A 26,827-nucleotide genomic window follows, 5' to 3' on the forward strand; every position below is an offset into this window, starting at 1 on the left:
TTACAGCCAGCCCCATACATCCAGTTCCATTTTTTGTAAGAAGAACCTTTTATTTTTTCACTGCAGGATATGTACCTCACTGGGGAGAACTGTAGTTTTGCTGTTTCTTTTTGAGATTTGCATTCATACCTATCTTCTATCTGCTTTTGTCCCAGTCTCTGCTCAATCTCATTTCTCATGATACAATTTCTACTCATTTTTTTCCTCCCAATATCAGAAAGGATGAAATTCATGCCTCCATTTTTCATTATCTTTGTTGTGTTTGGTTAATTTCAAAAGAGAAAAATAAAGGCACAATATGTAAACTATCATTAAGTTCTAAGATTTTTCGTAATAACATGTGACTCTTGAATATGGGTTTATGCTAAAATAGAAAACAGGGCAGTAGTTTTGTTGTTGTTTGGTGTTTTAAAACTGACTGTTGAATGTCATATGGAAAGCTCAGTAAGTCTTAGGGTTTTTGAGGGGTGGTTGTAAATACAAAATTCTGCAACTTCTTGATTGACTTTAAAGTTCTATTTAAGTACTAATAAAAGAATTGTTAAGAAATTATGATACAAGTACAGTAATTAAGAATGTTAGACTTTTAAATAATCTTGTAGAAATTCTAAACATGAAGCAAAGAGAGAAACCATTAAAAAAATTACCGAGAAAGATACAATAATATGAAAGGTAAATATATATGACAGAAGATAAAAAGACAAAAATTAAGCTGGAAATCATGATTTGTGATATATGTGGCAAATTAAAGTTACAAAATTGAATATGTAAGGAGTTATAGCAAATAAATATTGGAAAGATTAATACAATATAAGAAGGACCAAATGAATATTTTAAATCACATTTATGTTGACAAATATGTATTTAGCCCACCTATTTGTTCTATTTCTATATTTGTAATTTACCCTACATTGTTATGTTCTTACAAAGATACATCAAAATGAGAATATGCCATCTTGACAAGAAGAAATTTCATTGGCTAGTAAACATGAAAATATTAAAATTCACTAGAGTAATAGAGATAAAAATTTAAGTAATAAGATATCAATTTTTGTGTCAGATTAGTGATGTTAAAAATACAGGTAATGGTCAGGTCAAAGAAATGAAGTTTTCTCATGAGAAGTGTTTTAATAAATGTGTGAATATGTCATGATGAAACACACCATTTTGTGTAATTAAGATACACCAATTTTTTAAAAATTCCAATTTTTTTAGCCATTCCAACTTAGGGATTAAATTTCTGAATTTTTCCTCAGAAAAATTCTATACAAGGATGGTATTCACAGTATGATTTATTTTTAATGAGAAATGAAAATTATCTTAATCTCTAACAATCCAGAACCAGTTAAATAAATTATGTTTGTTACTGTAGTGAAATACCTAGCCATTAAAAATATATTACAGAAAGAAAAAATGTGAGTGAACAATTTGACAATAGGAAATTATCTTTAAAAAAACATATACCTCAAACATGTTCCAAAAAAACACAGACCTGTATATTTTAACAGGTCTGTTCTGTAAGGTCATTTTTAAAAATTTAAATCAACATACTGAATCTCCATCTGAAGTTCTGGGTAGTCAAGTCCCTACCAAACACTCCAGGGATAATGGAGAGGTTGACATTTTACCCTCCCTCTACCAGTTCCTTGATTCTTTTTCTGGTCTGTCTTTCTGAAATAGCTCCTTTCTCTTGTCCATGTTGCCTCAGGCAAGAAATAGAGGGTCTTTCTAATCATTATTCAGAGAACAACTTGCACACAGCTAACTGCGTATCCCCGAGACTTCTGCCTAGAATATCTACTAGAGATTAGAGCCTGGCACACACAGGCAGAAAATTAATATTGAATACCAGATTTTTCAGTTCTGAACCCCTAGGTCATCTAGCCCACATCTAGGCCACCTACATCTCCATGTCCATGACTCTCCCCACAGGTTTTTACTGTCTTGCTGCCTCACCAGCCTTTTTCTCTTCAGGCACTCCTTTCTTCTGCTACTTTTTATATCAGTTTCTGATCTCAAACACCTGCTTACCAGGAAAGGACTCCAAATCTTAACATCTCTTTATTATTTTGGGTAAATCAATTTAATTTTTTTTAATAAACCTCTCCTTTCAAACTGTATCTAGAAGCCTACCACATTGCAATTAAAAAGCATTTCATCAAAAGATTCATTCTCTCCCTAAGAGAAAATTCTGCTGAATTCATAAGGCATCCAACACAAAATGCAGTAAGCTTTTCAAAGCAACTTTTAATCTTTTCTATTAAGATAGATCCAGATATTCACAAAAATATGTAAATAATTCTTTGTGTATGTGTGTGTGTGTGAGTGTGTGTGTGTGTGTGTGTGTGTGTGTGTGTGTGTGTGTGTGTGTGCTGAAAGGATGCACACCAAAAATGTGTAGGAAACGTTTTTATGATAGAGGAGTTGGGTAGTTGGGGGAGTTTGTTGTGTGGTATTCATTTTTTAAGGTTTTGCATACTTACCTATTTGTTTTAATAATAAATGGGTATGGTGTAACTTTTAAGAAGATAAAATGTGTATAATATAAAGGTGAGTTTGGTGACATCTCAGATAAACAGAGATAGGATCACTCAGTCTTTTGAAGATGTGTGTTCCCAGGGATGAAAGAGGGTTTCATTCACAGTCTCTCGTCGATGTTTGATCTCTAGTTCAGAACACAGAAAGGAATTGATCAAGGCCCTGGACAGTTGCTTTCTACCTTATAAATGGAGCAATATCCTCCCTCTCCCTCAGTATTCTGCATAATGTTCTCTGCCCCTGTAGGAAATGTGGAAGTGCAGCAATTAGGGCTTTGAGGCTCTACTATCCAATATGGTAGCCAAGAGCACTGCAAAGCTGTTCAGCTTCTTAAAATGTGGCTCCTGAAACTGGAAATTAAAATTTCAGTTTCATTTAATTCTAATTGATTTTTAACATTTAGTTTTAAAATTGATACTCATCCCAGTACTTGGAAAAGTCTTTGGTAAATTTGAATATCCTAATCTATCTTTTCAAGGGCATTTCATGTGTGTGTGTGTGTGTGTGTGTGTGTGTGTGTGTTTCTGGGGGTTGAAACCAAAGCCTTGCAAATGCTAGGTAAGTGCTACACCACTGAGCTATACTATACATTTTATAAAATCTAAGTATAGAACAAGTATTTTTTAATTAAAATGGCATTCAAAATTATGTGAATTTGTGGCTGTAAAATGCCTATCAAATTTCAAGGGTATTTAACAAAAAGAATGTTAAAAAAAAAAAACCTCATTGACATTCTTTATGTTGATTTTATGTTGAAAATATAATATTTTGAGTGTAGTGTGTATCAAAAATATATATATATATTATTTATATCAATTTCACCCCTTTTTACTTTTGAAAAATATGACTAACAGAAAATTTAAAATTTCATATGTGTCCCATACTATACCCCTAAATGAACAGTGTTACACTAGAGGATAAAATTATAATCTAATGGCAGAAACCAAAAGTTGATAGAGAAAATATAGCCCAGAGACTTCTGTTTTCATTCATGTAAAGGTTATAGAAACTAGCACTAATTACAAATAATTTAATTTTAAAAATGTCTTTATATTTAGTTTTTGAAGAATCAATATCAGATACCTGAAAATTTAAAAAATTGGCAAAACTGCATTCATTCTTGCCTGACAAGAATTTGTTGCAACTGACAGTGACTACTCCCTTTAGCTAGCATAAAACCCTTCATTTTTCACAGCCTACCCTGTCAATAAAAAATAAAATCATTGCCAGACCTCAGAAGACATTTGAGTTTGAAATCCTGGAGGCACATGACAGGATGATGTAAAAGAAGTGGGGAATTGCATCCACTAAATTTGTTCTAGCAAATGTTCTCTACATTGGGAGTTTCCTTTTTCTAGCCACAAAAATTGATCAACATTTTACAAGGTGAAAATCCCATTGAACATTTTAACAGCTGCTCATAAATCAGATAACAAAACCAGATGAAGGGACATCTTACATTGTGGTGCAGGAAATCCTAGTTATATTTATGTAGAGTCTGCACCTTTAAATTCTAGGAAACTTCCAGGTCCTCTCTGCACTATTGGCCTATATGACAGGCTTTAATTAGCACAGATTTTTCACGTTCATGGATAGATTAGAAATTTGGAAGGACTTAATGAAAAAGGTCTGTTACCTTGACCAGGCTGAAATTGCAGTTAGAGGACATTTGCTTGCTCCAAAGGCTGACAGCATACAAATATTTGAATATTAACACTATGCATGTAAAAATGAGGTTTTTGTTTTTCTACTGAAGGAATATGAATTTTGATCTACTGTTAATACTCCTGAAAGATGTGAATGACATCTTACATAACTATAAATTAGATATGAATAGACGTTTTCACATCCATTCAAGCATTCTAACTTCCCTTTTACCTGTTGAACAAAAGAAAAGGAGGTAAAAAACAATCTTATTCATCTTTGCCCATTTTTATTTTTTTGTGAATCATCTGTAGTTTATAAAGCATTTATTTGAACTGATATAGTTACTCACATGAAAGACCCTCACTTATGTATTTAACTGACATGTCACATGAAAGAAAACCAAAGGAGGAAATTACCTGTCCAAGATTATACAAGTTGTGACAGAATCATCATTTAAGATTTCTATCACCTCTTGTGAAACTACTCTACCTAATCTTAACTTTTTAAAAATTTGTTCTAATTAGCTATACATGACAGTAGAATGCATTTTGACACATTATATGTAAATGCAGTATAAGGTCTCATTCTTCTGGTTTTACATGATGTAGAATCACAAGGGTCGTATAATCATAAAATAACCCAATCAATAAATGGGCTAAGGAACCGACAGACATTTCACAGAAGAAATACAATCAGTTAACAAATATACGAAAAAATGTTCAACATCTCTAACAATGAGAGAAATGCAAATTAAAACTAAGATTTCATCTCACTCCAGTCAGAATGGCAATTATCAAGAATACAAGCAACAATAAATGTTGGCAAGGATGGGGGGGGGGAGGCGGATAAACACTCATACATTGCTGGTGGGACTGCAAATTGGTGCAACCACTATGGAAAGCAGTATGGAGTTTCCTCAGAAAACTTGGAATGGAACCACCATTTGACCCAGTCATCCCACTCCTCGGCTTATACCCCAAAGACTTAAAATCAGCCTACTATAGTGGCGAAGCCACATCAACATTTATAGCAGCTCAACTCACAACAGCTACACTGTAGAACCAACCTAGGTGCCCCTCAACAGATGAATGGATAAAGAATGGAATATACTCAACCTTAAAGAAGAATGAAATGATGGCATTTGTTGGTAAATGAATGGAACTGGATAACATCATGCTAAGTAAAATAAGCCAATACCAAAAAGTCCAAGGTTGAATGCTTTCTTTGATATGTAGATGCTAATTCACAATGGCAGGGGACTGGGGAAGAATAGAGGTACATTGGATTAGACAGAGGGGAGTGAAGCGAGGGGAGGGAGGAAGGATAGTAAAATGAGTTGATAATTATTCATTTTTTAAATTAAAAATCATAAATTTACTTAGGGCAATGTCGTTTGATTCATTCTGTTATTTTTCCCCTTCCCCCCCACCCCTCCCACTCCTCTTTTCCCTCTATACAGTCCTTCCTTCCTCCATTCTTACCACCCTCCCTATCCCTAATCCTAAACCTAACCCTAACCCTAACGCTAACCCCTCCTACCCCCCATTATATATCCTCATCTGCTTATCAGCGAAATCATTCATCCTTTAGTTTTTTGAGATTGGCTTATCTCACTTAGCATGATATTCTCCAATTTCATCCATTTGCCTGCAAATGCCATAATTTTATCATCTTCATGGCACAGTGATAGTCCATTGTATATATATGCCACAGTTTCTTCATCCATTCATCAACTGAAGGGCATCTAGGTTGGTTCCACAATCTGGCTATGGTGGATTGAGCAGATATGAACATTGATGTGGCTGTATCTCTGTAGTATGCTGATTTTAAGTCCTTTGGGTATAGGCCAAGGAGTGGGATAGCTGGGTCAAATGGTGGTTCCATTCCAAGCTTTCTGAGGAATCTCCATACTGCTTTCCAGAGTGGCTGCACTAATTTGCAACTCCACCAACAACGTATGAGTGTACCTTTTTCCCCACATCCTCGCCAACACCTATTGTTGCTTGTGTTCTTGATAATCGCCATTCTAATTGGGGTGAGATGAAATTTTAGGGTATTTTGATTTGCATTTCTCTTATTACTAGAAATTTTTTTATTTTCCATATATCTGTTGATTGCTTGTACATCTTCTTCTGTGAAGTGTCTGTTCATTTCCTTAGCCCATTTGTTGATTGGGTTATTTGTATTCTTGGTGTAGAGTTTTTTGAGTTCTTTATAGATTCTGGAAATTAGTGCTCTATCTGAAGTATGAGTGGCAAAGATATTCTTCCACTCTGTAGGCTCTTTCTTCGCATTGCTGATAGTTTCCTTTGCTGAGAGAAAGCTTTTTAGTTTGAATCTATCCCAGTTGTTGATTCTTGCTTTTATTTCTTGTGTTATGGAAGTCCTGTTAAAGAAGTCTGATCCTAAGCCAACAAGTTGAAGGTTTGGACCTACTTTTTCAATCCTCAGTAGAAAGAGCGAAGCAGGGGGTATCGCAATACCAGAACTTCAACTCTATTACAAAGCAATAGTAACAAAAATGGCATGGTATTGGTATCAAAATACACAGGTATATCAATGGTACAGAATAGAGGACATGTACACAAACCCAAATAAATACAATTTTCTCATACTAGACAAAGGTGCCAAAAATATGCAATGGAGAAAAGATAGCCTCTTCAACAAATGGTGCTGGGAAAACTGGAAAACCATATGCAACAGAATGAAACTAAACCCCTATCTCTCACCCTGCACAAAACTCAACTCAAAATGGATCAAGGACCTCGGAATTATTCATCTTTTAAAGTTGCTCACTCTTCATATGGAGCTTATAGTCTAATAAGATGTAGAACTACTGATAGACAAAAATACATACATACATACATACATGAAAATTAAGTAAGTAGAATAATTATGATTATTTTAAGTGCAATGATGACCATTGTGCTGAAATAGAGAATGGTATTTGGGGATGAACGGATGCTCTGGGGAAGATAACTTTGAAGAGCAAAATGTTAGGTGAAACTTGAGGAAAGGTAAGAACTCTGTGAGGAGCAGAAGAATGTGCGGCGCAGAGCAAAGAACCTGTGTGAGACCTTGAGGCCAGCATGCGTAACAGAAGAGGCCAGTATGGCAGCAAATCCTGACCTGGCTGCCCTCCCTGTGGGCCACGGTGCAGATTTAAATGGGCCCCCTCATCTCCATTCTGACAAGGCACCCAGCCTGTAACAGAAGCTGCTGGAAACTACCATCCTCCATTGACTGACGCAAGCTCAGGTGAAATCCCCTCAGCGCCAGCACTCACCCGAGGTCACAAGCCTAGAAATAACCCCCAACCTGTAGCTCCAGAAGCTTTGCTTTCCTCTTATAGGCTAGAATTCTCCCCATTTTTCTTTTTTGGTTTTAAAAACCTACTCCTTCTTCTCTTGTCTAATTTCCTCATCCAGAATTGAGCCTGCTAAGTTTTGTTCCTTGCTGGAAAAGAAAACTTGTGTACAGGGTGCTGATTCTTTGGTCTCTTCACCTTTATTTTTGTCTTTAATATTTGAACAGAAGGAATCGAGTAGAATGCAGTGTAGAAGAATTTGAGAGTTAGGAGTTATAGAGGAGGAAATGTGATTTTTTTTCTCAACACCGGTTAGGTTTGGGGTTGGAACAGACCCTGTACTAACACACAGATTAATAAGAAAAGAACAATCAGAGATTTATTAATACAATTATTTCATAAATACATGGCAAATAACCAGGGAATAAGTCTCAAAGAGGTGGCTTTGAATTCTGGCTCATTTAACATTTTCAACAAAGAACGTACATTTTGGAGAAGTGACAAGAAGAAAAGACTTCAAGTCTCCGGGCTGACCACTTGAGGGCGGGCAAATCACCTAGAAGCAAGTTAGAGGAGCTTGTTGATGGGGACTCCTGGTGCCATCCACGCCACTTGGTTGAAAGCTGTCTTCAGTGGTTAGCCTTGGTTCCTCCTGGCAGAGAGCAGAGGAGGGTTCGTGGTTTAGGTACTGGATGTCCCTTGAAAGCTCATGTGTGAACATTGCAAGATTGAGAGGAGAAGCGATTGGGTTATGAGCATCTTAACCCAAGCAGTATGTTAATCCCCTGATAGGGGAAAATCATAGCAGGGTTTTTTTTTTTTTTTTTTTTATTGTTATGTAACAAAAACATGAATAAGATTTATTTTTCTTGTAAAAATGTTATACCCCATTTACGTACAATGAGTTGTAACTATAGGCAGGTCGGCTGTGGCTGGAGGAGGAGGGTTTCTGGGGTGTGCTTTTGGGGTTTATATTTTGAGAGCTGTGCTTAGTCTCTATTTCCTGGTGCCATGTCTATAGTTGCTTCTTCTGCCACTCACTTCTGCCACGATGTTCTACCTCCTCTCAGGCTTGGAGGAATGGAGTCAGCCATCTCAGGACTGAGACTTTTGAAACCATGAGCCCCAAAATAAACTCTTCCTCCTCTTTTGTTCACTGAATTTAAAAAGCTGTCTAAAAACAGAGGGGCAACTTTTGTCTTTATAAATCTATCTTTGCTTTTAGACAAATAGAGGGAGGACAGAGCTTTCCTCCTTCTGCCGCTTCTTAATTTGCACCAGCTCCTCAGTTTAAGCCAAAGAGGAAAATTTGGGGGTAGCATTTTCTGGTCTGCTACAGAATCAAAAAGCATAGTTACATAAAATAGTTTGGGTTTCATTTTAAGTGAGAAGTCAGGTAACAGAAAGATAATAAGTAGGGGATGTGATAAATCCTATTTGTATTTTAAGATGGTATTATTGCTGTTATGCAAGAAAAGAAAAAAAAAATGTTTGAACACAAGCAAGAGCAGGAGCCCAGGGGCCAGCTATTGGGGGCATCTGGATTAAGGACAGGCTGTTTGTTGAATGGATGCAACATCGATACTTCAAATTAATAGGATCATACAAACAATAAATGTTGGCAATTTCAACAATTGATGACCAGAAAAATCAATATTTATTGAGTGCAGGCTGCTTTATATGTTTCCTATATTGAATCCTTATACAAGCTTAGAAGTGAGTTTGAACTTATTTTACAGTTAAGAAAATTTATACTTAAAACAGTTGACCTAAAGTCACATAGCAAGTTCTGAGATCCAAACCAGGCCATAGGATTACTGAGTTCCCACTCTCACGTTCGTACATTTAATTGATCAACAGACATCATTGAAAGCCTATTGTTTACAAAGTTATGCACTGATATTAAAAGGAAAACAAATGAAGATGGGCAAATCATAGCAGGTTTTTTTTATTGTTATGTAACAAAAACATGAATAAGATTTATTTTTCCTATAAAAATGTTATACCCCATTTAAGTACAACGAATCAAAATAAAACAAAATAAAATAAAAAGAATGTAAAATTGTAATTCCGTTGCCTCGTGATTTTATTTCTCTTCGTATCCACAGGACTTTTACCAAATATACTACAGTCCTGTATCTCAAAGATAGCTTCAAAATATTATGTAAAGGTAATTAGGGCAGTCACATAAATCTAGAATGTGTCACCTTTAAAAATTCTTAGCTAAGAGATTCATACCTCTCTAAAGGGTGAAAATGGATAAGAGATACTGGAGGAAATCAAGGTATGATCTAAATAAAGTACTATTGATTTGTTAGTAGCTCTGCTAAAGCTCTTTTTGTTGGTTGACTAAACAACACGGGCACTAGTCAGGAAGATGAATTACTATCCTCATGGTTACACAAGCAATCCACCTTTCGATCCACATCAGGAACACTTCCTTGTTATGTATCCAACTACTTCGCTGCTTACCAATGTTTCCAACATGGTTGGGTGTAATTGAGAAGGAATTAATTCTGTGTCTGAATCACACCCTGTTAGCACATCTTTTAATCCATGTATCCTTGTTTTTTGTTTGCTTGCTTGATTTTATTTCAGAAGCAAGTTTTTGACATTCGTGCCATTTTAGTTCATGTTAGTTATTTAACAAGGCAGTTTATTCTTAGCATCAGAATGGAAACAGGCATGTTCTGCCTTCTAAGACCTTCCACTGGGACATTCATATCAGGGTCCATTAGCACATCAGCCATGCTCTGGGCAATTGGCTATAAAGTATCACAGTCTCAAAGGGTACTCTGGAGTATGCAAATCCACACCAAAAGCACAGAAGTTTTCATTCCCATTGGATTCAACCCTCCTTTCCTGACTTCCTGCCCCTGATTTATTCCCCATTTCAGGAAGATAGCCCCAGTGGAAATGATTCCTTTTCACCTCAACCCCCACTTCCATGAAATTAATTAAATGATGTCATGCTTCATTTTATCTGATTTGGAAGCAATCCATCACCCTTTTGCTGGTTGTATTAGTCCAAGCGATCAGCATATTAATTCATTTGTGAGAATAAGCTCAAGGGTAATTATAGTGAGGAGTTCTAATGCCTAAACGTGTTAATGTCTGTAATCAGAAGTATTTTCTCAGTGCGGAACAATTGTTAGACAATTATTGTGGATATGATTGCCCTGGTAGGCAACAGACGCGGTGTCAAAAGGGAAATAGCAAAAGCTTGTTTGCAAGTACTGTGTTACCAGCAATCCCCTTCCCACCCCTGCAATATTTTCTTAGATGTTGGGCTCCTGTATGGCCATCCTCTTACTTACTCTCTGTATTGTTGATTAAGTAAAAGAGTTGTATTTGTTATGTAAAAGGATCACAGGAGACAGCTTGGTACTTCCTGAAAGTCTTACCCTTTTCCTTTCTTTCTCTTCAGATGCTTTGAGTTTCATCTGCATTAAATTACCAATTTAATCATTCCTTTTTATTTTCCAATATGCCCCAGAGTCTCCATTACCTACTTTTTTCCTATAATGAGAAAATTCTTAGGTTTAACTGAATATCAAGACACAAGAAATCTTACCTGAGAGCAGTCCTTCTCAATTAGCAAGTTGCAATGAGTTGGATAATAGTGAGAGAATCTGATTATTGATTATAACTTCTTACAGTGCTGGAGCGATTCTGAATGTGAGTTTGAATTTAATCTCCATTATTTTTCTTAATTTTTCTCAAAGTTTTATTATATATTAAAAATGGAAATGAAGTTGTAGTTTCCCTTCTACATGGTATTGCTTTCAAGACCTCTTTCAGGCACATATATCTGGTTTCAAGAAACAGAAAAAAAAAAAAAAAAAAAGACTTATTTTAACCTATAAAGAGGATGTATTGCTTGGTGTAATTGACACATCCCAAGCTAGAGGAGGTTTAAGCATGCTTATATTCCAGTTCTATTTAGCTGCAGTTCTCTGGCCCTTGACCTCTTCTCCATGTCAATGGTTTTCAGACTGCCTTCCCATGTAGTCACAAGTGGTTATAACATCCCCAGCCTCACATCTGCATGCAGCCTCTAGTTATGCTTTCCCAAGCATCAAACTGGGATGAAACTGTTTGGGTAACTCAGTGTAGACATACTAACCACATCTCTCAATAGCACTGCACTATACTTCTTCATAAATATGAGTTCATAGGACAATCGGAGCAAATGCAGCAATGTGACTTTTTCTTACTCCATTTTTCACTCTGTTTTCCTGAGCTGTATTACTTTTGGTTTATTGTTATTTTTGGTAATGGTGCAGTGCCCTTTCAAAGCTTCTAGTGTTAATACATCGCTGAATAATTAGAAACATGACAATATTTTTGTTATACCATTAAGTTATGACAGTAATATTCTAACTAAATACCCCTCATAAGGAAGTAAATTCATATAAAATCTTTTATAAACTGTATCATAGAAGTGGGTAGATTTCTCTGTCAAAGGTTGAGAAATTGCTCAACTGTTACTTTTTCTTATTTGTGTTTTTCTTGCTTCAGAGGCTTTGATGATAGTAAATATGTCTCATCTGCACAATTAGGCAGCTGAAGGCAGGAAGTCAGACTGGAAGCTACAGCACTAGGTGCATTAGTCGGCCAGGGATGCTGTGACAAACTTCTGGAGACTGGGTGGCTTGAATAACAGAAATGTATTGCCTCACAGTTCCTGAGACTGGACATTCATGATGAAGGTGCTGCAAATGTTCATTTCTTCTGGGGCCACTCTTCATGCCTTGTGGATGTACTCTTTCTCATTTTGTCCTCACTTGATAGAGACAGAGATATCTCTGGTATTTTTTCCTCTTTTAATAAGGATAATACTTCTATCAGCTTAGGACCCCACACTTACACACTCATCTCACCTTAATTGCTTCCATAGGGTCCTACCTCCAAATATAGACACATCAGAGTTTTTGAATTTAACATATGGATTTTGTTTAACACAAACCAGTCCATCCATAACAGTAGGGGTGAAAGTTAATTAAGCGTAGTTTATCTTCAAATAAACATGTCAATACTCTGTAACTGATATTAAAAAGTAATTTCTGGCACCCAGATTTTGGCTTCTAAGCCATTCACCAAGAAACATAATCAGAACTTCTTGGAACAAAAGTTAATTCTAAGACTGAAGAAGAACATATACAAAATCAGTCTGAAGCATTTTGTAGTGTCAGAAAATAAAAAAGTACAAAGTAAAAAAATACATGGGAAATGTCAAAAGCCATAGGAGTCACCTAAAAGAGCTCCTGGTGCCAAAGCTGGCATAAGTTGAGCAACAAAATAAAGTTATTGGATTATAACCCAAAGTATAAAATAAATTTCACTGTCCGTCCTTGATATAAATGAATGAGTAAACAAACTAATAAATGTGAATACAAGAGATATATCTGTACAGTAGAGTTCCAAACCATTTATGTAGATATTCTTACCTTAAGAAAGGCAGAAAACTGCTCACTCCTCCAGTGTGGACTGAGCACAGTAATTTCCTTCCGAAGAGTACAGTACAGATGGGGTAAGAAGAGAAAATACAGAGAATTGTTTAGGGTACAAATGTTTGCAGCCAAGAGATCAAAGTTGACATTGACAGGATAAGTCAGCCTGATAATATATACCCTTGATAGGAAGTGATAAAAAGGGCACTTTCCCTCTCTGGTCTTCTTTCCCCAAAGCCATAACCCCATTGTAATGACCAAAGCATCAAAAGTCCTGAAGAACAAGGAAAGAGGAAGAAATTGCTACAGCTAAGAGGAGCCTGTGGAGATAGAATAAAGATAAATTCATGAGGAGACCCTAGAACAGAAGAGGAACATTAAGTAAAAACTAAGAAACTCTAAGTAAAGTATGGACTTTGGTCAACCACTATTTATAAGTATTTGTTTGTTAGTTATTAATAGATAAATCTGGCTATAATGGACCTAGGAACTCTCCATGCTATTTTCACCATATTTTGGTATATCTAAAATTGCTCTAAGAGATGAAGGCTATCTTAAAAAGTGATAAATAGGCAAATGGTCCAAATTTATTATTATGAGAAGGACTATTTGACTGAGAGAGAACAATACTGTAAGGAAAAGTAGCCACTGGCATATCCAGTTATTCTAAGTAGATTCTATAGCATTCATCATGATATTAGAAAGATTCTCAAAACTATTTAATCTGATTTCTGACTTTTAATTCATCTTAACATAAACATGGAACAGTACCTAAAATATAGCATTTCTTCCATAAATGTTATTGTTTTTACCAGCAGTAGTGTTATTAGCACCATTAGAGACCTTATGAAAGTGAAGCTTGTGTTTATTGAGTCTCTACTGTCAACAGAAATGGCTCTTGCTCCCAGTTCCAGAGGTGTAGCTTCTTCTTGCCCCTTTAGCCCCATATGGGGGTGAGGGAAGGTAGTTAGACCAAGCCTACTGAGATGATGCAGTCTAAAACCTTTTTAACTGGTCTCCAAAAGTCATTCATCTATATTCTCTCTGATAAGTATAGGCTAATACACATAAGGGTGGGGGAGGGAAGAACAGAAGTTCACTGGATTAGACAAAGAGGCATGAAGGGAAGGAAGGGGGAGAATAGGAATAGGAAAGACAGTAGATTGAATGGGACATAATTTTCCTCTGTTCTTACATGCACACACTACCAGTGTAACTCCACATCACGTACAACCACAAAAATGGGAAGTTATTCTCCATGTATGTATTAGTCGAAATACAGTCTACTGTCATGTATAAATAAATAAATAAATAAATTTTTTAAACTTAAAAAAAAAAAAGTCATTTATCTCCCTCCTAGTGACTCCTAATGGCATCAGAGGTTCATAGCTAGAGTCTCATGAATTACAAGAACTTATGTGTTTTCTCACCCCATGCCCAGACACATTGGTAAGTGGTCACACTCTCCTTTGGGGAAGGGAAAGAGGAAGATGTACGGTGCACCTTCAGGCAGAATTGTAGGGCTCTTCCTTCCTCTCATCCTCTGCTTCATTCAGGGGTTCTGTGTTTTTGAGCTGACCCCAGGTAGGGAATTGGGAAAAAGACCATAGTTTTCCACTGTCATGATTCTAATTAGTCTCCAATCACCAGAAATGTATTGTTTATTTCTGTGTTCTTTGCTTCTATTGGTCAAGACACGTTTGCAGTCTAGCCATCTATTTCAGTTGTAAGTACATCATGACTAATTAACATGATGAATATTTCAGGGGATCAAACCATTCTGATTACAGCATCATCCGTCATCATGATCTCCTCCCCCACCAATGATATTCATGTGCCTCTGACACTCTGGGATGCCAGAATAAATCTCCACTGAAATCAAGAAACTCATTTCAATGATGGAAACTCTCACTAACATATTTGGTCTGCAGAAAACAGACACCAGGATTCTAGGATTATGGTTCTTGACTTATTAATGTATGTCCCAATATCTTGGTAGAGGGAATGACATGTCCTAGGAGGCTTGATTAAAGATAAATGGGTCTGTCATGTGAGTTGATGTCAGCATTCCTACCACACTAAGATTGAAATCTTTACAATGTGCAAAAGAAGCAACTTTTTAGTTTTATCTGATATATGCCACCAATGAATCCAGTATTTGGTGGGCAAACTAAATAAAATATTAGAGCTGTTCATAGCATTCAAACTTGCACATTAAAGAATCCCTGGGGTGTGTACTCATATCAATAACTTTGGCAATATCTCAATCTCACAGTTTTAGAATCATTTTTATTTGGTCTAAGAGCTTAACAAAATATTTCCAGTCAAATCCTCCAGTTTTCTTCCAATAGAAAATGATAAAACTTGCAATTTTTGTGTGAATGTAACTTGCTTCTCCATCAGAGTTTTTACTCATCTGTTCCCATAGTCTACCTGTAATTGGACCTGGAAGAGATGTGAATTGGTGAGGATTGGCAAACTACTGAAAGAAAAAAAAATCTCAGGTGAGGTTATTATAAAAAAAAGAAAATGGAAGCTAAACTAAGTCATTTCAAGAAATATTGGGGATTTCACTCAGATGCACTTTAACCTAATTTCTCTATTTTAATTCTAGTGTACTTGCTTTTCACAAGTGAACATGAGAAATTTTATATGAGATATGATGAGGCTGTAAATTTTATTTATATTGCAATTTTGTTTAGGCCATACTTTAGTCACAGGATCAGAATTTGTGTTTGATTGTCAGGCATTTCAGCTCCATGGAGACTCATGGATGACTGCTTCCCATCAAATAAATAAAATATTCCTATAGCTCAAAGTACTAAAATATTATTTCAGAGAAGTCACAGAAGGTTTTCTGATTCTTTCCTCTTGCTTTGGGATGAAAATTTAAGCCCTGAAATTTTTACTTGTATTTCAACTTCTGCACTCACAAATACCAAGCCTCACCCTATGGTTATGTATTATTATTTCCACAACATTCTATTGGAAAACCCCACTTGGTGTCCTGAAATCTTGCTTTCAAGAGTCACGTGGTTCCGTGAAATTATAGGCTCTTTTAAAAATAACTGTTTAGTCACAACCTATCAAGGAATACTGTATCTCATTCTCCACTGGCCACAAGGTCATTAATGCTTTGAAAATCTAGTCATATCAAAGTTTGAATTCCAGATTCCCATCCTGGCCCTATAAAATGGTTCAGTCACAGTTTGGTGAGGAATAAGAAAACTGTTCTATATATATGTTCTCTCTCTATATATATATAGGAATGCAGAGTCTTTTTCAACTGTGAGAAACCTGTGGTACAAAAGTTAGGGAAGCTGCCCCAGGTCATTTCAGCCTGTTGCATTAAAGCTCGTCATTCTCAAAGTCTCACTGTGGTTCTCCTATTGGCTGTGCTACTAGTTGCAACTGTCTTGGTGGAATAATAGCCTCTTCTCCTCCTTCATCTTTCAAATCTTAGTGAGCCACCATTGACATTCTAACCAGGAATCCAGAAGGGAAAGGAAACCTGGGAGATGTCATTCCTAGCTTCTACTTTTAAATGCCTATTTTGAAGTGGTGATGGTGACATTACAGGGACATGGATGATTCATCACAATGGGCATCTTTCATGGTTCCCCAAATAAGAACTTTACCAGGTATAATTCATATAGCATGAAATCCTTTTATTATAGTTTAGTCTTTTTTAATGAGACAGTTATGCAACAGTCACATCAATTTAATTTTAGGTCCTTTTCACATACATACCCTCAAAATCATCTATAAGATATCACTCCTCCTTCCTTTTCCATCTCACCTCCCAGACTTAGCTAACCACAATTTTCCTTTCTGTCTTGATATGTTGGTGTAGATAGACATTTGGTCCAAAAGGAATCATTACAATATGTGTTCTTTTGTGACTATCTTCTTTTACTTACATGCTTTCCATTTTCGCCCATACTAAAAGCATCTTTCAGCACTTTGTTCTTTATTGCTGAATACAATCCCATTTTATCAATAGAGCACATTTTGTTTATTCACTCTTCAGTTGATGGATAATTGGGTCTTTTCCACTTTAGGGCTGTTATGAATGATGCTGCCTTCATCGTATATCTACATCAATGTGTGAGCATATATTTTTCTTTCTCTTGCTTTTTCAAAGCACTTTCTGTTGTGAGGAAGTCCTGTATAATTTCTGTACTCCTATGATTCTTGCTGATGATATCAAGTTTGTAAATTCCTAGCCTCTCTTTTAGCTGGATCATTTTTTCAGGACTGTTCATGTACTGACCTGCTTACTACATGCTGTGAAAGCAGGGATTTCCTTAAAATCAAGCAAGGTCAGCTGCAACACATACATACCTACTGCATCCGTAGTATCCATTGAGGCCCACTATGAAGCCCCATAGACTTGGGGGCAGGGATACTGATTTAACTATGCCGATGTTCATTGTATTTGAAATCCTGTGTGTATTCAGCTCTCTTGCTCTGAAACATTAATCTCATTGTCTCTTTTCCATGTTTATGGAAAGTTGTAGCAAGTTTACCTCTCATAATCCTTTATGAACCTAGGGCACTAACAATATTTTATAAACTTTTTCTAAAATCCTCACAATAAATTAAAATAATTGAAGGCTAGAGGAGTCAGGTCACTTGTCTTAGGTCACCAAACCAATTAGGTCATGGAACTAATTACAACTAAGGATTGTACCTTCCATAAACCTATTGCTTCCTTCATGCAGTCCTTAATTAGAAGTAGGCAAGAATCACAGAAAAAATAGTTCCGAGCTCACCAGACCTAGGACTAACTTTTACCTAAATTGGTAACAAAGAACTCAGAAAAAAAAATTATGACCCTAGATTTAAGATATCTATCATTATCTTTACTGGTTATTGTATAGTATCTATTATATCCTGGTTTTGCCCATTCAGGTTGTGTTTCCCACTCTTCAGGGAATGCTTCGATCCCAAATGGTCTATTTTTATGCAGAATAAATATATAAATTCCTGAACTTTGCCTACATATTTTGACAAGTATTCCTAGGACTTTTAAGTGTTCCTAAAATTTGCCATCATCTTCTTACCCAATACTCCACAAAGGAATAGCATTCTACCCTGTCTCAGGTAAAATTATCTGATTCACAAAATAATGATTCCAAGATACCTGGAACCACTTAAAACTTCCAACTTAAATAAAGAACCTATTTACTATATAAAGGCCTTTCAAAGGAGGATATTCTGTGGAAATAAAGTATTGTGAAAAATGATGGAAAACATTATTTGAAATATTTATTATTATTATTATTATCTGGAGATCATAAGGGTTATTGTGGTGCAAAGGACCATCCCACTTAGTTGTATGATCCTGCTGTGTACCACTCTTTATATAATCATGCCAAATTAGAGCAGCTACTGTGAAAAACATTTGCACAGAAGGATATGAAATGTGTAAAACAAAATGGGTCTTAATGGATTCTTTATTTAAGTTGGAAATTTTAATTTAATTTTCATACTCAGATTCTTTGAGAATATTGAATTCACATGACGGTTCTAGGACTACAAATCCATGACTAAGGTATAACACAGGTTACACAATGAGCTTTTACCTAGTTATCAGAAGGTAAGTTCTCCTTCTTTTATAATCTCTGTACCTTGGGTAAATCAATTAAGCACTCCACAGGTTCAGTTTTCTAATCATCCAGTAGAGATTGGTTCATTAATTCATTCATTCGATATATATTTATTCAAATCAGTAGGGCAGGTTCTGTGTTGCAGTGACACAGGTGGTGAAATCGAGCATAAAAATTCATGAGCGAGACAAAGGCTATAAATAAATAATTCAGCATAATCTAATAAGGGTAATCAATACATAGGAAAAAGTTTGGTGGGAACACAGAACTAATCTATGAAAGTGACAGAAAAATTCATAGACATAATAGAAATGCTTGGTTTTAAATTCAGAGTATGAACTTGGAAAAAAGCGGAGAGGGCCTGCAAAGAGTAACTGTGAAATCTAAACAATTCTGAGTGGATGATCGTGTCAGGGCTTTGGAAAATAAAAAATTTAAACAAGAATGATCACAAACACAATCAAAACATAATTGCATGTGAAGTGAGTACTCACTAGCTTTGAAAATATATAACTCAGGACATTTACCACTATCTTCCCAATATTTTCTTCTACAAAGTTATTCTGTAGCGAGCCAAGGCAGTACATGCCTATAATTTCAGGTATTCTGGAGGTTGGGGCATGAGTATAACAAGTCTGAGGCCAGCCTGGGCAACTTAGCTAGACCCTATCACAATATAAAAATTTTAAAAAAGATTGAGAGTGTTCTCAGTCATAGAGCACTTGCCCAGCATGCATGAAATCCTAAGTTCAATCTTTGAAAGAAAATTATAAATTTGCACAAATTGTAAATTTGTTTCTGCAATAATTATTTAAATAAATGACCAATGCATTTGGATATTGATTGAACTCCTATTATGTTCCAGGAACAGTTAAGCCTGGGGTTTAACCATTTTTTTTTTAAAGTCTTTACTTTCATGTAGTGTAGTATATATTCTAAAGGGGAAGGCAGATGAAATAATTAAGTACATAATGATAAGAGCTAATATGTAATGACAAAACTCATGTAAAGAATGAAAGGAAAATAATATTTTGGATGGAGTCATCAGAGAAGGACTCTTATAAATGATATTTGAGTAGAAATTTCAATGAGATGAAAGAATAAAGAAATGTGAAGGTTTGGGGTTAATTCTGCTTTAGCAAGTGATACTTTGTCAGCCTCTGCCATTTCCTTTCATCCTATCATAACAACCTAGCACAACTCCAACCCTGTGCTATGTCTGTAGCTGGTCTCCACTTTACTGTTCCTGGAAGAAATCACGTCAACCAAAGGGTTTTACCACACCGATTCCTGCTCTCCTATCCATCTGGGTCCTGAACACTAGTCAGCCTTTCATTCTAATTCTAATTTCACACTCAATCTACAACATAACCACCCTAAACCTTCTCTATACTCTGTCAAACTCTTGGCCCCCTTTTTCCATTAGTCTCCCTCAGTTATAGAATAAAGCAACATCTATACAGAATACACAAAGCACTTATCCTTGTAGATTCTTTCCACAACCCTATAAAACTCTGCCAAACACAACTTAACTTTTCTTCTTCCCTCCTATTTCTAAGAGAAATTCTGTGCTTTTCCAATGTCAATTCACTCCCTACACTTTTTCTTTTGCTGTACTGGGAAGTGAACCCAGTAGGGTCTCAGTAACTGAGGGACTTGATAAGTTGCTGAGGCTGGCCTTGAATTAGCAATCCTCCTGCCTCAGCCTCCCAAGTCACTGGGATTATAGACATGTACCACTGTGCTTGGCTATACCTGTGTTTTCTTTTATCTGGAAATTTAGTCTCTTTTCTCATCAATCTTCTCCTTTATACTGATTTTTTTTTCTATTGACATTTAAACATACTTGATTCTTTATATCTCAAACACTCTTATTCTTACTTTGCATCTTTCTATCCATTCATCATTAATTTCACATTCATAAGTAAACTAGTTTAATATATGATGGCATTGTACAAAGCTCTAGAGATATATTAATGAGAAAATAGAAAATAGAATAAATACATGGTATACTCTAAATGAATAATGACACTAAAAAATAAGCAATTAAAAATTGATAAATGTTTTAAAAGAAAAAGAGTACTAAAAAAGAAAACCTCCCCCAGGATCTGACATAGTCTAGAAATTCTTTCCTTCTTTAAAGGAATATTCTGCTCTGAAGCGATGTGTATAGAATGTCAGTTACTCATGTGCAAGAAACAGCACATGCAAAGTCCCCAGTGTAGGAAATCCTACCACAGTGTGGCTGAGGTGGAGAAGGAAGAGGGCCTTGGCTCAGGAAGAACTTGGAGAAGTAGATACCCTATTTCCACAGCAAGGGGAAATCACTGGATATTTTAAGCAAGGAAATGGCACAATTAAGTTTAAGTTAACATTTATTATGATATTATATAAAGAATGAATTAGAAAATAAGAGTAAAGAAAGATCAGTTCTTCCAAACGTTCAAAAATTCAGGAAATACATGATAATAGATTGAGGTAAAAATAAAAAACCAAGTACAATTTCAAGATAAATTCATACAAGCAAACTGTAAATGCTTGGTATATGCTTGGATATAAGAAGGAAATAGAAATATCGATTCCCATTTTGGGGACTTCTGCACTTGAATGGATGGAGTAGAATGGTTAGGTGAATATACAGGGAAGGCCCCAAATGAGAAGATGGAGGGTCACCAGGGGGAGTTTGAGATAAATGGGTTTCACTTCCAACACCCTAGCTGTCCTCCTTCTCCTTGGCAGAAGTCCTCCCCGTATAGAATCCTAGATTCCAGGTGGCATTTGGAGGAAAAAAAAGATAGAAAACCGATGCTTCATTTTTATATTAAAGTTTATACCCTCCACAAATACATATGTATCTAAGTCATTTTTTAAAACATTTTACCTTTTACAAGATTTTTTTCCATTAATGATTATTAACAATGACATGCAATGTTGATGAAATTAAGTTTACTCAGGTGTACTTCCATACATATTCTCTTTGGTTCTTTGTTCCTTATATCACTCATTGTTCAAATTTGAGAGAAATATCATAAAATGAATTCTACAAATTTCAAGTGAAGTATTAGTGAATTCTTTGATTTTTTTTAAAGAAAGATATATCCTGCAGAGAAAAAAACAATCTGAAAAAATAAAAGAATTAGGAGGTTGTGAGGGAAGTTTTGTTCCCATGGCAACAACTATATTTCTATTACTTCTTTCAAAAAGAGAAATGTATTTTTATTTATAAGATAGAAAATATCACTTGTATGATAGAAAAATTATCAAAAAGTTTGCCATTTCTGTTCCTAGCAGGCTGTAACACAAATGTTTACACATTTGTAAGTTTTTGACTCAATATATTTTTATACAATGCAAATGTAACTTCATTGTTAAAAGGAAACTTACGGGAAACATTGAAGAAATAGGATTTTCTACAGTACAAAATGTATTGCCTTGTTTTCAATGTGTGTGTGTCCCCTCTAAAACTCAAGTTGAATTTTTATTGCCAATGTAACTGTATTGGGAGGGGAATGTCTAAGAAGTTGATTAGGCCACAAGGTTCCACTCTCATCTGTGGGTTTATTGCCTTTATAAAAATGCTTTCGTCATTGGACTCTCCCTTTGTCCCTGCACAATGGGATGGTGCAGAAAGGTCTTTGCCAAATGCCAGTATGTTGATATTGGACTTCACAGCTTTCAGAACTGTGAGTCAATAAATTTCCAATCATTTTAAATTACTCGGTCTATGGTATTCTGTTAAAGCAGCATAAGACAGACAAAGATAGTCATAAAACATCAACTTACAGAGAGGGGAAGATGGCGGATTAGAGGAAGAGTATTTGTTCCAGGGGCTCGAAGGCTCAAGTTTCAAGCACCAAGAATATTGCTTCTTAGAGGAGTTCATGACTGAGGAGGTTGACTGAAATTCACACTGGACAGTAAGAGAAGCAATACAGACACAAAAATTCAGGAGCTTTGAACATAGAACAAGAGATAATATGTTAGAGATGCACCAGTTTTTGCTGGTTGCCTGTTCATTGCAGAGAGGAGGGCTAACGCAGGCAGGAAGAGAGAAAAGTGCTGCAAATAAATAATAAATTTGGCATGGGGAAACCTGTGAAAAAGAAAGGGAGGCTGATCTTAACTCAGAGACAGTGAGATAAGCCAATGATTGAAAACTTCAGAGTCTCTTAGCTGGCAAGCAGAGTTGAGATGAAAGACATTTGTAAGTGAGCAGCTTTCAGAGGCAGGAGCTCAGGAGTTCATAAAAAGCATTGCCAGCCTGCCCCAGCAAATATCTGCCACTGGGTCCTGGGTGTGCCTGGTCCAGTGCAGCTGCAACAGGCAGAGAGGATTGCGCCCAGGGGGTTTCCAGGTTGGGATACCAAAGGAAGAGAAGCTTGTTTTCCCTTTGTTTCTGGAGGTTCATGTAACCAGGGAGAGGCCAGAAACTGGTCAGATAGGGGAGTCTGAACTCCAGGTCTGATCTTGAGAAATCCATATTCATGACCATGATGGGGGAATATGTGAGACCTGCAGAGGGTTAGATTCCCCACTCCACAAGCGGAATTTTTGGGATGTACCTGACCCAGATGTCCAGCAGAGATTGGCATGTACTGCACAACACGGGGTGTGGATCTAATCTCTCCAGAGAAAAATATCACCTGACAGAGTTTCAAAGACATTCAGAACTAAACCCAGATTCCTGAAACTTCCCATTTAGAACTCTACATCAGCCCTGAGCTGGAAGTAAGTCTACCTAGTTCATCCAGACAGAACTCCAACTGTGGGTACTCCCCAGTCTGTCCAACCCCGCATTGTGAGATAGGAAGCAGAGAGCTACTACAACCAGCAGCTTCAGTCCACACCAACTGTGAAGAACACAGAGAGGTCAGATTTCACACTCCCAGTCCTGGTCCTAGGAGTTCACAGCCCAAAATGAAATGAAATGCAAAGGATTACACAACATCATAGGCAGGGAACACCCATCCTTGTTGACAGTTTCAACCACTTCAGAGGAGACAAGTCCTTCATTTTTCATTAGGATTTTTTCCTGTTTTTATCCTGTTTCTCTTTAGTCATTCTGTGTGTGTGTGTGTGTGTGTGTGTGTGCTTGATTTACCTACTGATATAAGAATGAGTATATATACATATATATATAAACATATATATATATATATGTAAACATGTAGAATTTTTCTTTCTTTTTTTTTTTTTTTTTTTTTTTTTTTTTTTGGAGAGGTAAAGTGGTAAAGTGTTTTGTCCATTTATTTTGGTTTGATTTTTTTTTAATTCGCTTGTTCTTATCTTTATTTCTGTTCTTCTTATTACTCCTTCCCTTTCTTCCTCCTTCTGATAGCCAAATTCCTCTTACTTCTTCCTGTTTCTCTTTATTACTTCTAGTTATTTTTTTTACTCCTCCTTCTTTTTAGCTATCACCTGCTTTTTCTCTCCTGCTCCCCCTGCTCACTTTTTAAATATTTCAAACTTCCTTTTGCTTTCCAATCTCAGTTTCTTTTCAATTAAAATAACTAATTTTGCAATCTGTTTGAACTATAGTGTTTATCTAATTCCTGCCACTGTCATGCATATAATATTGTGATTATTCATATGACTGAGGACATAATTGACACCTGCTATTTAATGCCAGGTCTAGTTCGTGGCTGCTTATTATTGATGCTGGTGTTAAGTGCTGGCTCACCATTCCTGTATTAGAGATGTCATAGCAGGCATAGACATTTATTTTAAGGTTGTATATTGATCACTACCTTTTGGTATTGTTTGCTGCCCCTTTGCCTAAGAAGGGCTGGGAAGTTATTGGGATGTGACAAGTTTACAGGGTAGAGACCCTGCTACTGAGCTACAATTACAACTCAGCAAAGTGACAGCAAACCATGTTCCTTACAACTCACCCCACTCAAGCTTCAGCTATACTTTAACATATAGAATAGAGGAGGAAAAAGTAAATAAACCCGACAGCTAGCGTGGGATCTCAAGTCCCTCTCTTGAACATCTACTCATACAACAAAAACAGAGAAGACCCAAGACAATAACTCAAAGGAACCCATAGAATTTCAATAGCTCTCCAAGAGTGGATTAAACTAGCACTTCTATAGCAGCCAACTGAGTGGCATTTTTGGAGGTTAAAATGAACACTTGGATTATACTGCACCTAAGTGGTAAAGCTAAAAGATACCAAGAACACAGAAATTACTACAGAAAAAGATAACTATATACACAAGACACACACGTAAGAGGGGGGGGAATCCACCTCCAGAGTGTTCAAAACAAAACCTCTGAAAACAACAGGCAAACAAGTCTTCTCACAAAATTTAAAATCCCCAATAAAGGAACCCCCAGATATGGAAGTGGATGAAATTCCAGAGAAAGACAGTAAAAATTGATTATTAAAAATGATTTTATAATTGATTATAAAAATGTTTCATAAACTCAAAGAAGATTTAAGGAATGAATTAATATAGGAGATGAAAGACTATTGCAATAAAGAAATAGAGATACTGACAAGAAACCAACAGAGCCCCCTGGAAATGAAGAACACAATGAATCAAATAAAATATTCAATTGAAAGTATCACCAATAGATTAGATTACACAGGAAACAAAACTTCAGGTCTTAAGACAGAACTTTGGGCCTTGCTAAATGAAATAAGCCAGACTTAGGAAGTCAAAGGTAAAATGTTTTCTCTCATAGTTGCAAGTTAGAGAGCAATGAAGAATAAAATACAGGGATGTTTTGTGAAAAAAGTAGAGCAATAGGGCAGAAGCAGGGTACCAAGGGTAAGGGAGGAGGGAAGGCAAAAGGGGAGAAGTAGAAAATGAAGTGGACCAAATTATGCCTTGTGCATGTATGAATATATCACAATGCATTCCAATTTTATATATGACCATAATGTACCAATTTTTTAAATAATTAAATAAATAGAAGGAAAACCATTAGAATAAAGAAAGGAGATATGGGGATGGAGGAGAGGAGAGAATGGAATAGTAGTGGAGATTGAAATGGAGAAAACTATGTTGTACGCTTTCACAAATATGTCAGAATGAACCCCACTGTTATGTATAACTATGATGCACTAATTACATGTTCGACCTAGTTCTTTATATTTCAGTTTTCTCACCTAAGTATATAATATTACCTACCTTAAATATTATTTAATAATTACTTAGTAAAAAAATAGATGTAAATCTGAGCTCCATTATAATAAAATGATCATTTAGTTTACTATCAAAACTTCAATTTTTAAGAGTAAATTGGAATGAGAAAAATGAATTTAAAATGTATAGTTATTTAAAGTAACAGAAAATTGCTTTCTTATTGGTAGTTAAATAATTTCTAAAAAACTAAAAACTGCATAATTATATGAACATTAAAGCAAAAATATAAAATTCTTCTGATTATTCTAAATAACTCTAGGGAAATAATTAATCTTGGAACATATTCACATTCTTTACATAATATCTAGACCATATCTGATTCTAACAGTTTTTTAGTATTTTTAACAAAGACTGAAATTTTTTATCTTATTATTTTTATAAAGATAAAGAATAAATAGATAAAATAAAAAATTCCTTCTTTCAAAAAGTTGTATACTACACCTCATACATTTAAATTTATTGACACCTTCAATTGAGTCTTCCCTGTATACCATGATGTTTTCAATTAGGAAAATAATTTTAAGTTATAAAGCAAAGCTAAAGAAATGTTATTTTTTTTTTCATACTGAAGAGTACAAGCATTCCAGCTAGAATAACTTTACATACAATTATCAGCTTCCATTTTCTTTAATGAAAACTACAAAAGCTTTATACGTGTCAAACAAATTGACTCAATTTATTTGTTTCCAAATAAAATTGATTAATAATTTGTTTTAAATTGTCTAAATTTTGATGTTTAGATATTAGGTGTCTCCCAGAAGCCCATATGTGAGACAATGCAACAAAGTTCAGATTGGGTTATGAGAACCTTAACCCAATTATTGCATTAATCCCCTGATTAATCACCTGAGTTCATGCCTTTGGGGCTTAGATGTTCCTGGTGGTTAAGGGGAGCTCTGGAATTCCTGTTTGCATTCTCTTTCTCTCTCATCTTTCTCCTTCTGAGCTTGCTTTCCTCTACCACATCCTTCCTCCATTGTGCTCTGCTTCACTCAGGCCCTGAGGAATGGAGATAGCCATCAATGGATTGAGACCTCTAAAAACTGTGAGCCCCAAATAAATGTTTCCACCTTAACATTGTTCTTGTCAGATCTTTTGATCACAGCAGCAAAAAGA

Source organism: Sciurus vulgaris (genome assembly GCF_902686455.1).
Source record: "Sciurus vulgaris genome assembly, chromosome: 3".
Taxonomy (NCBI): Eukaryota; Metazoa; Chordata; class Mammalia; order Rodentia; family Sciuridae; genus Sciurus; species Sciurus vulgaris.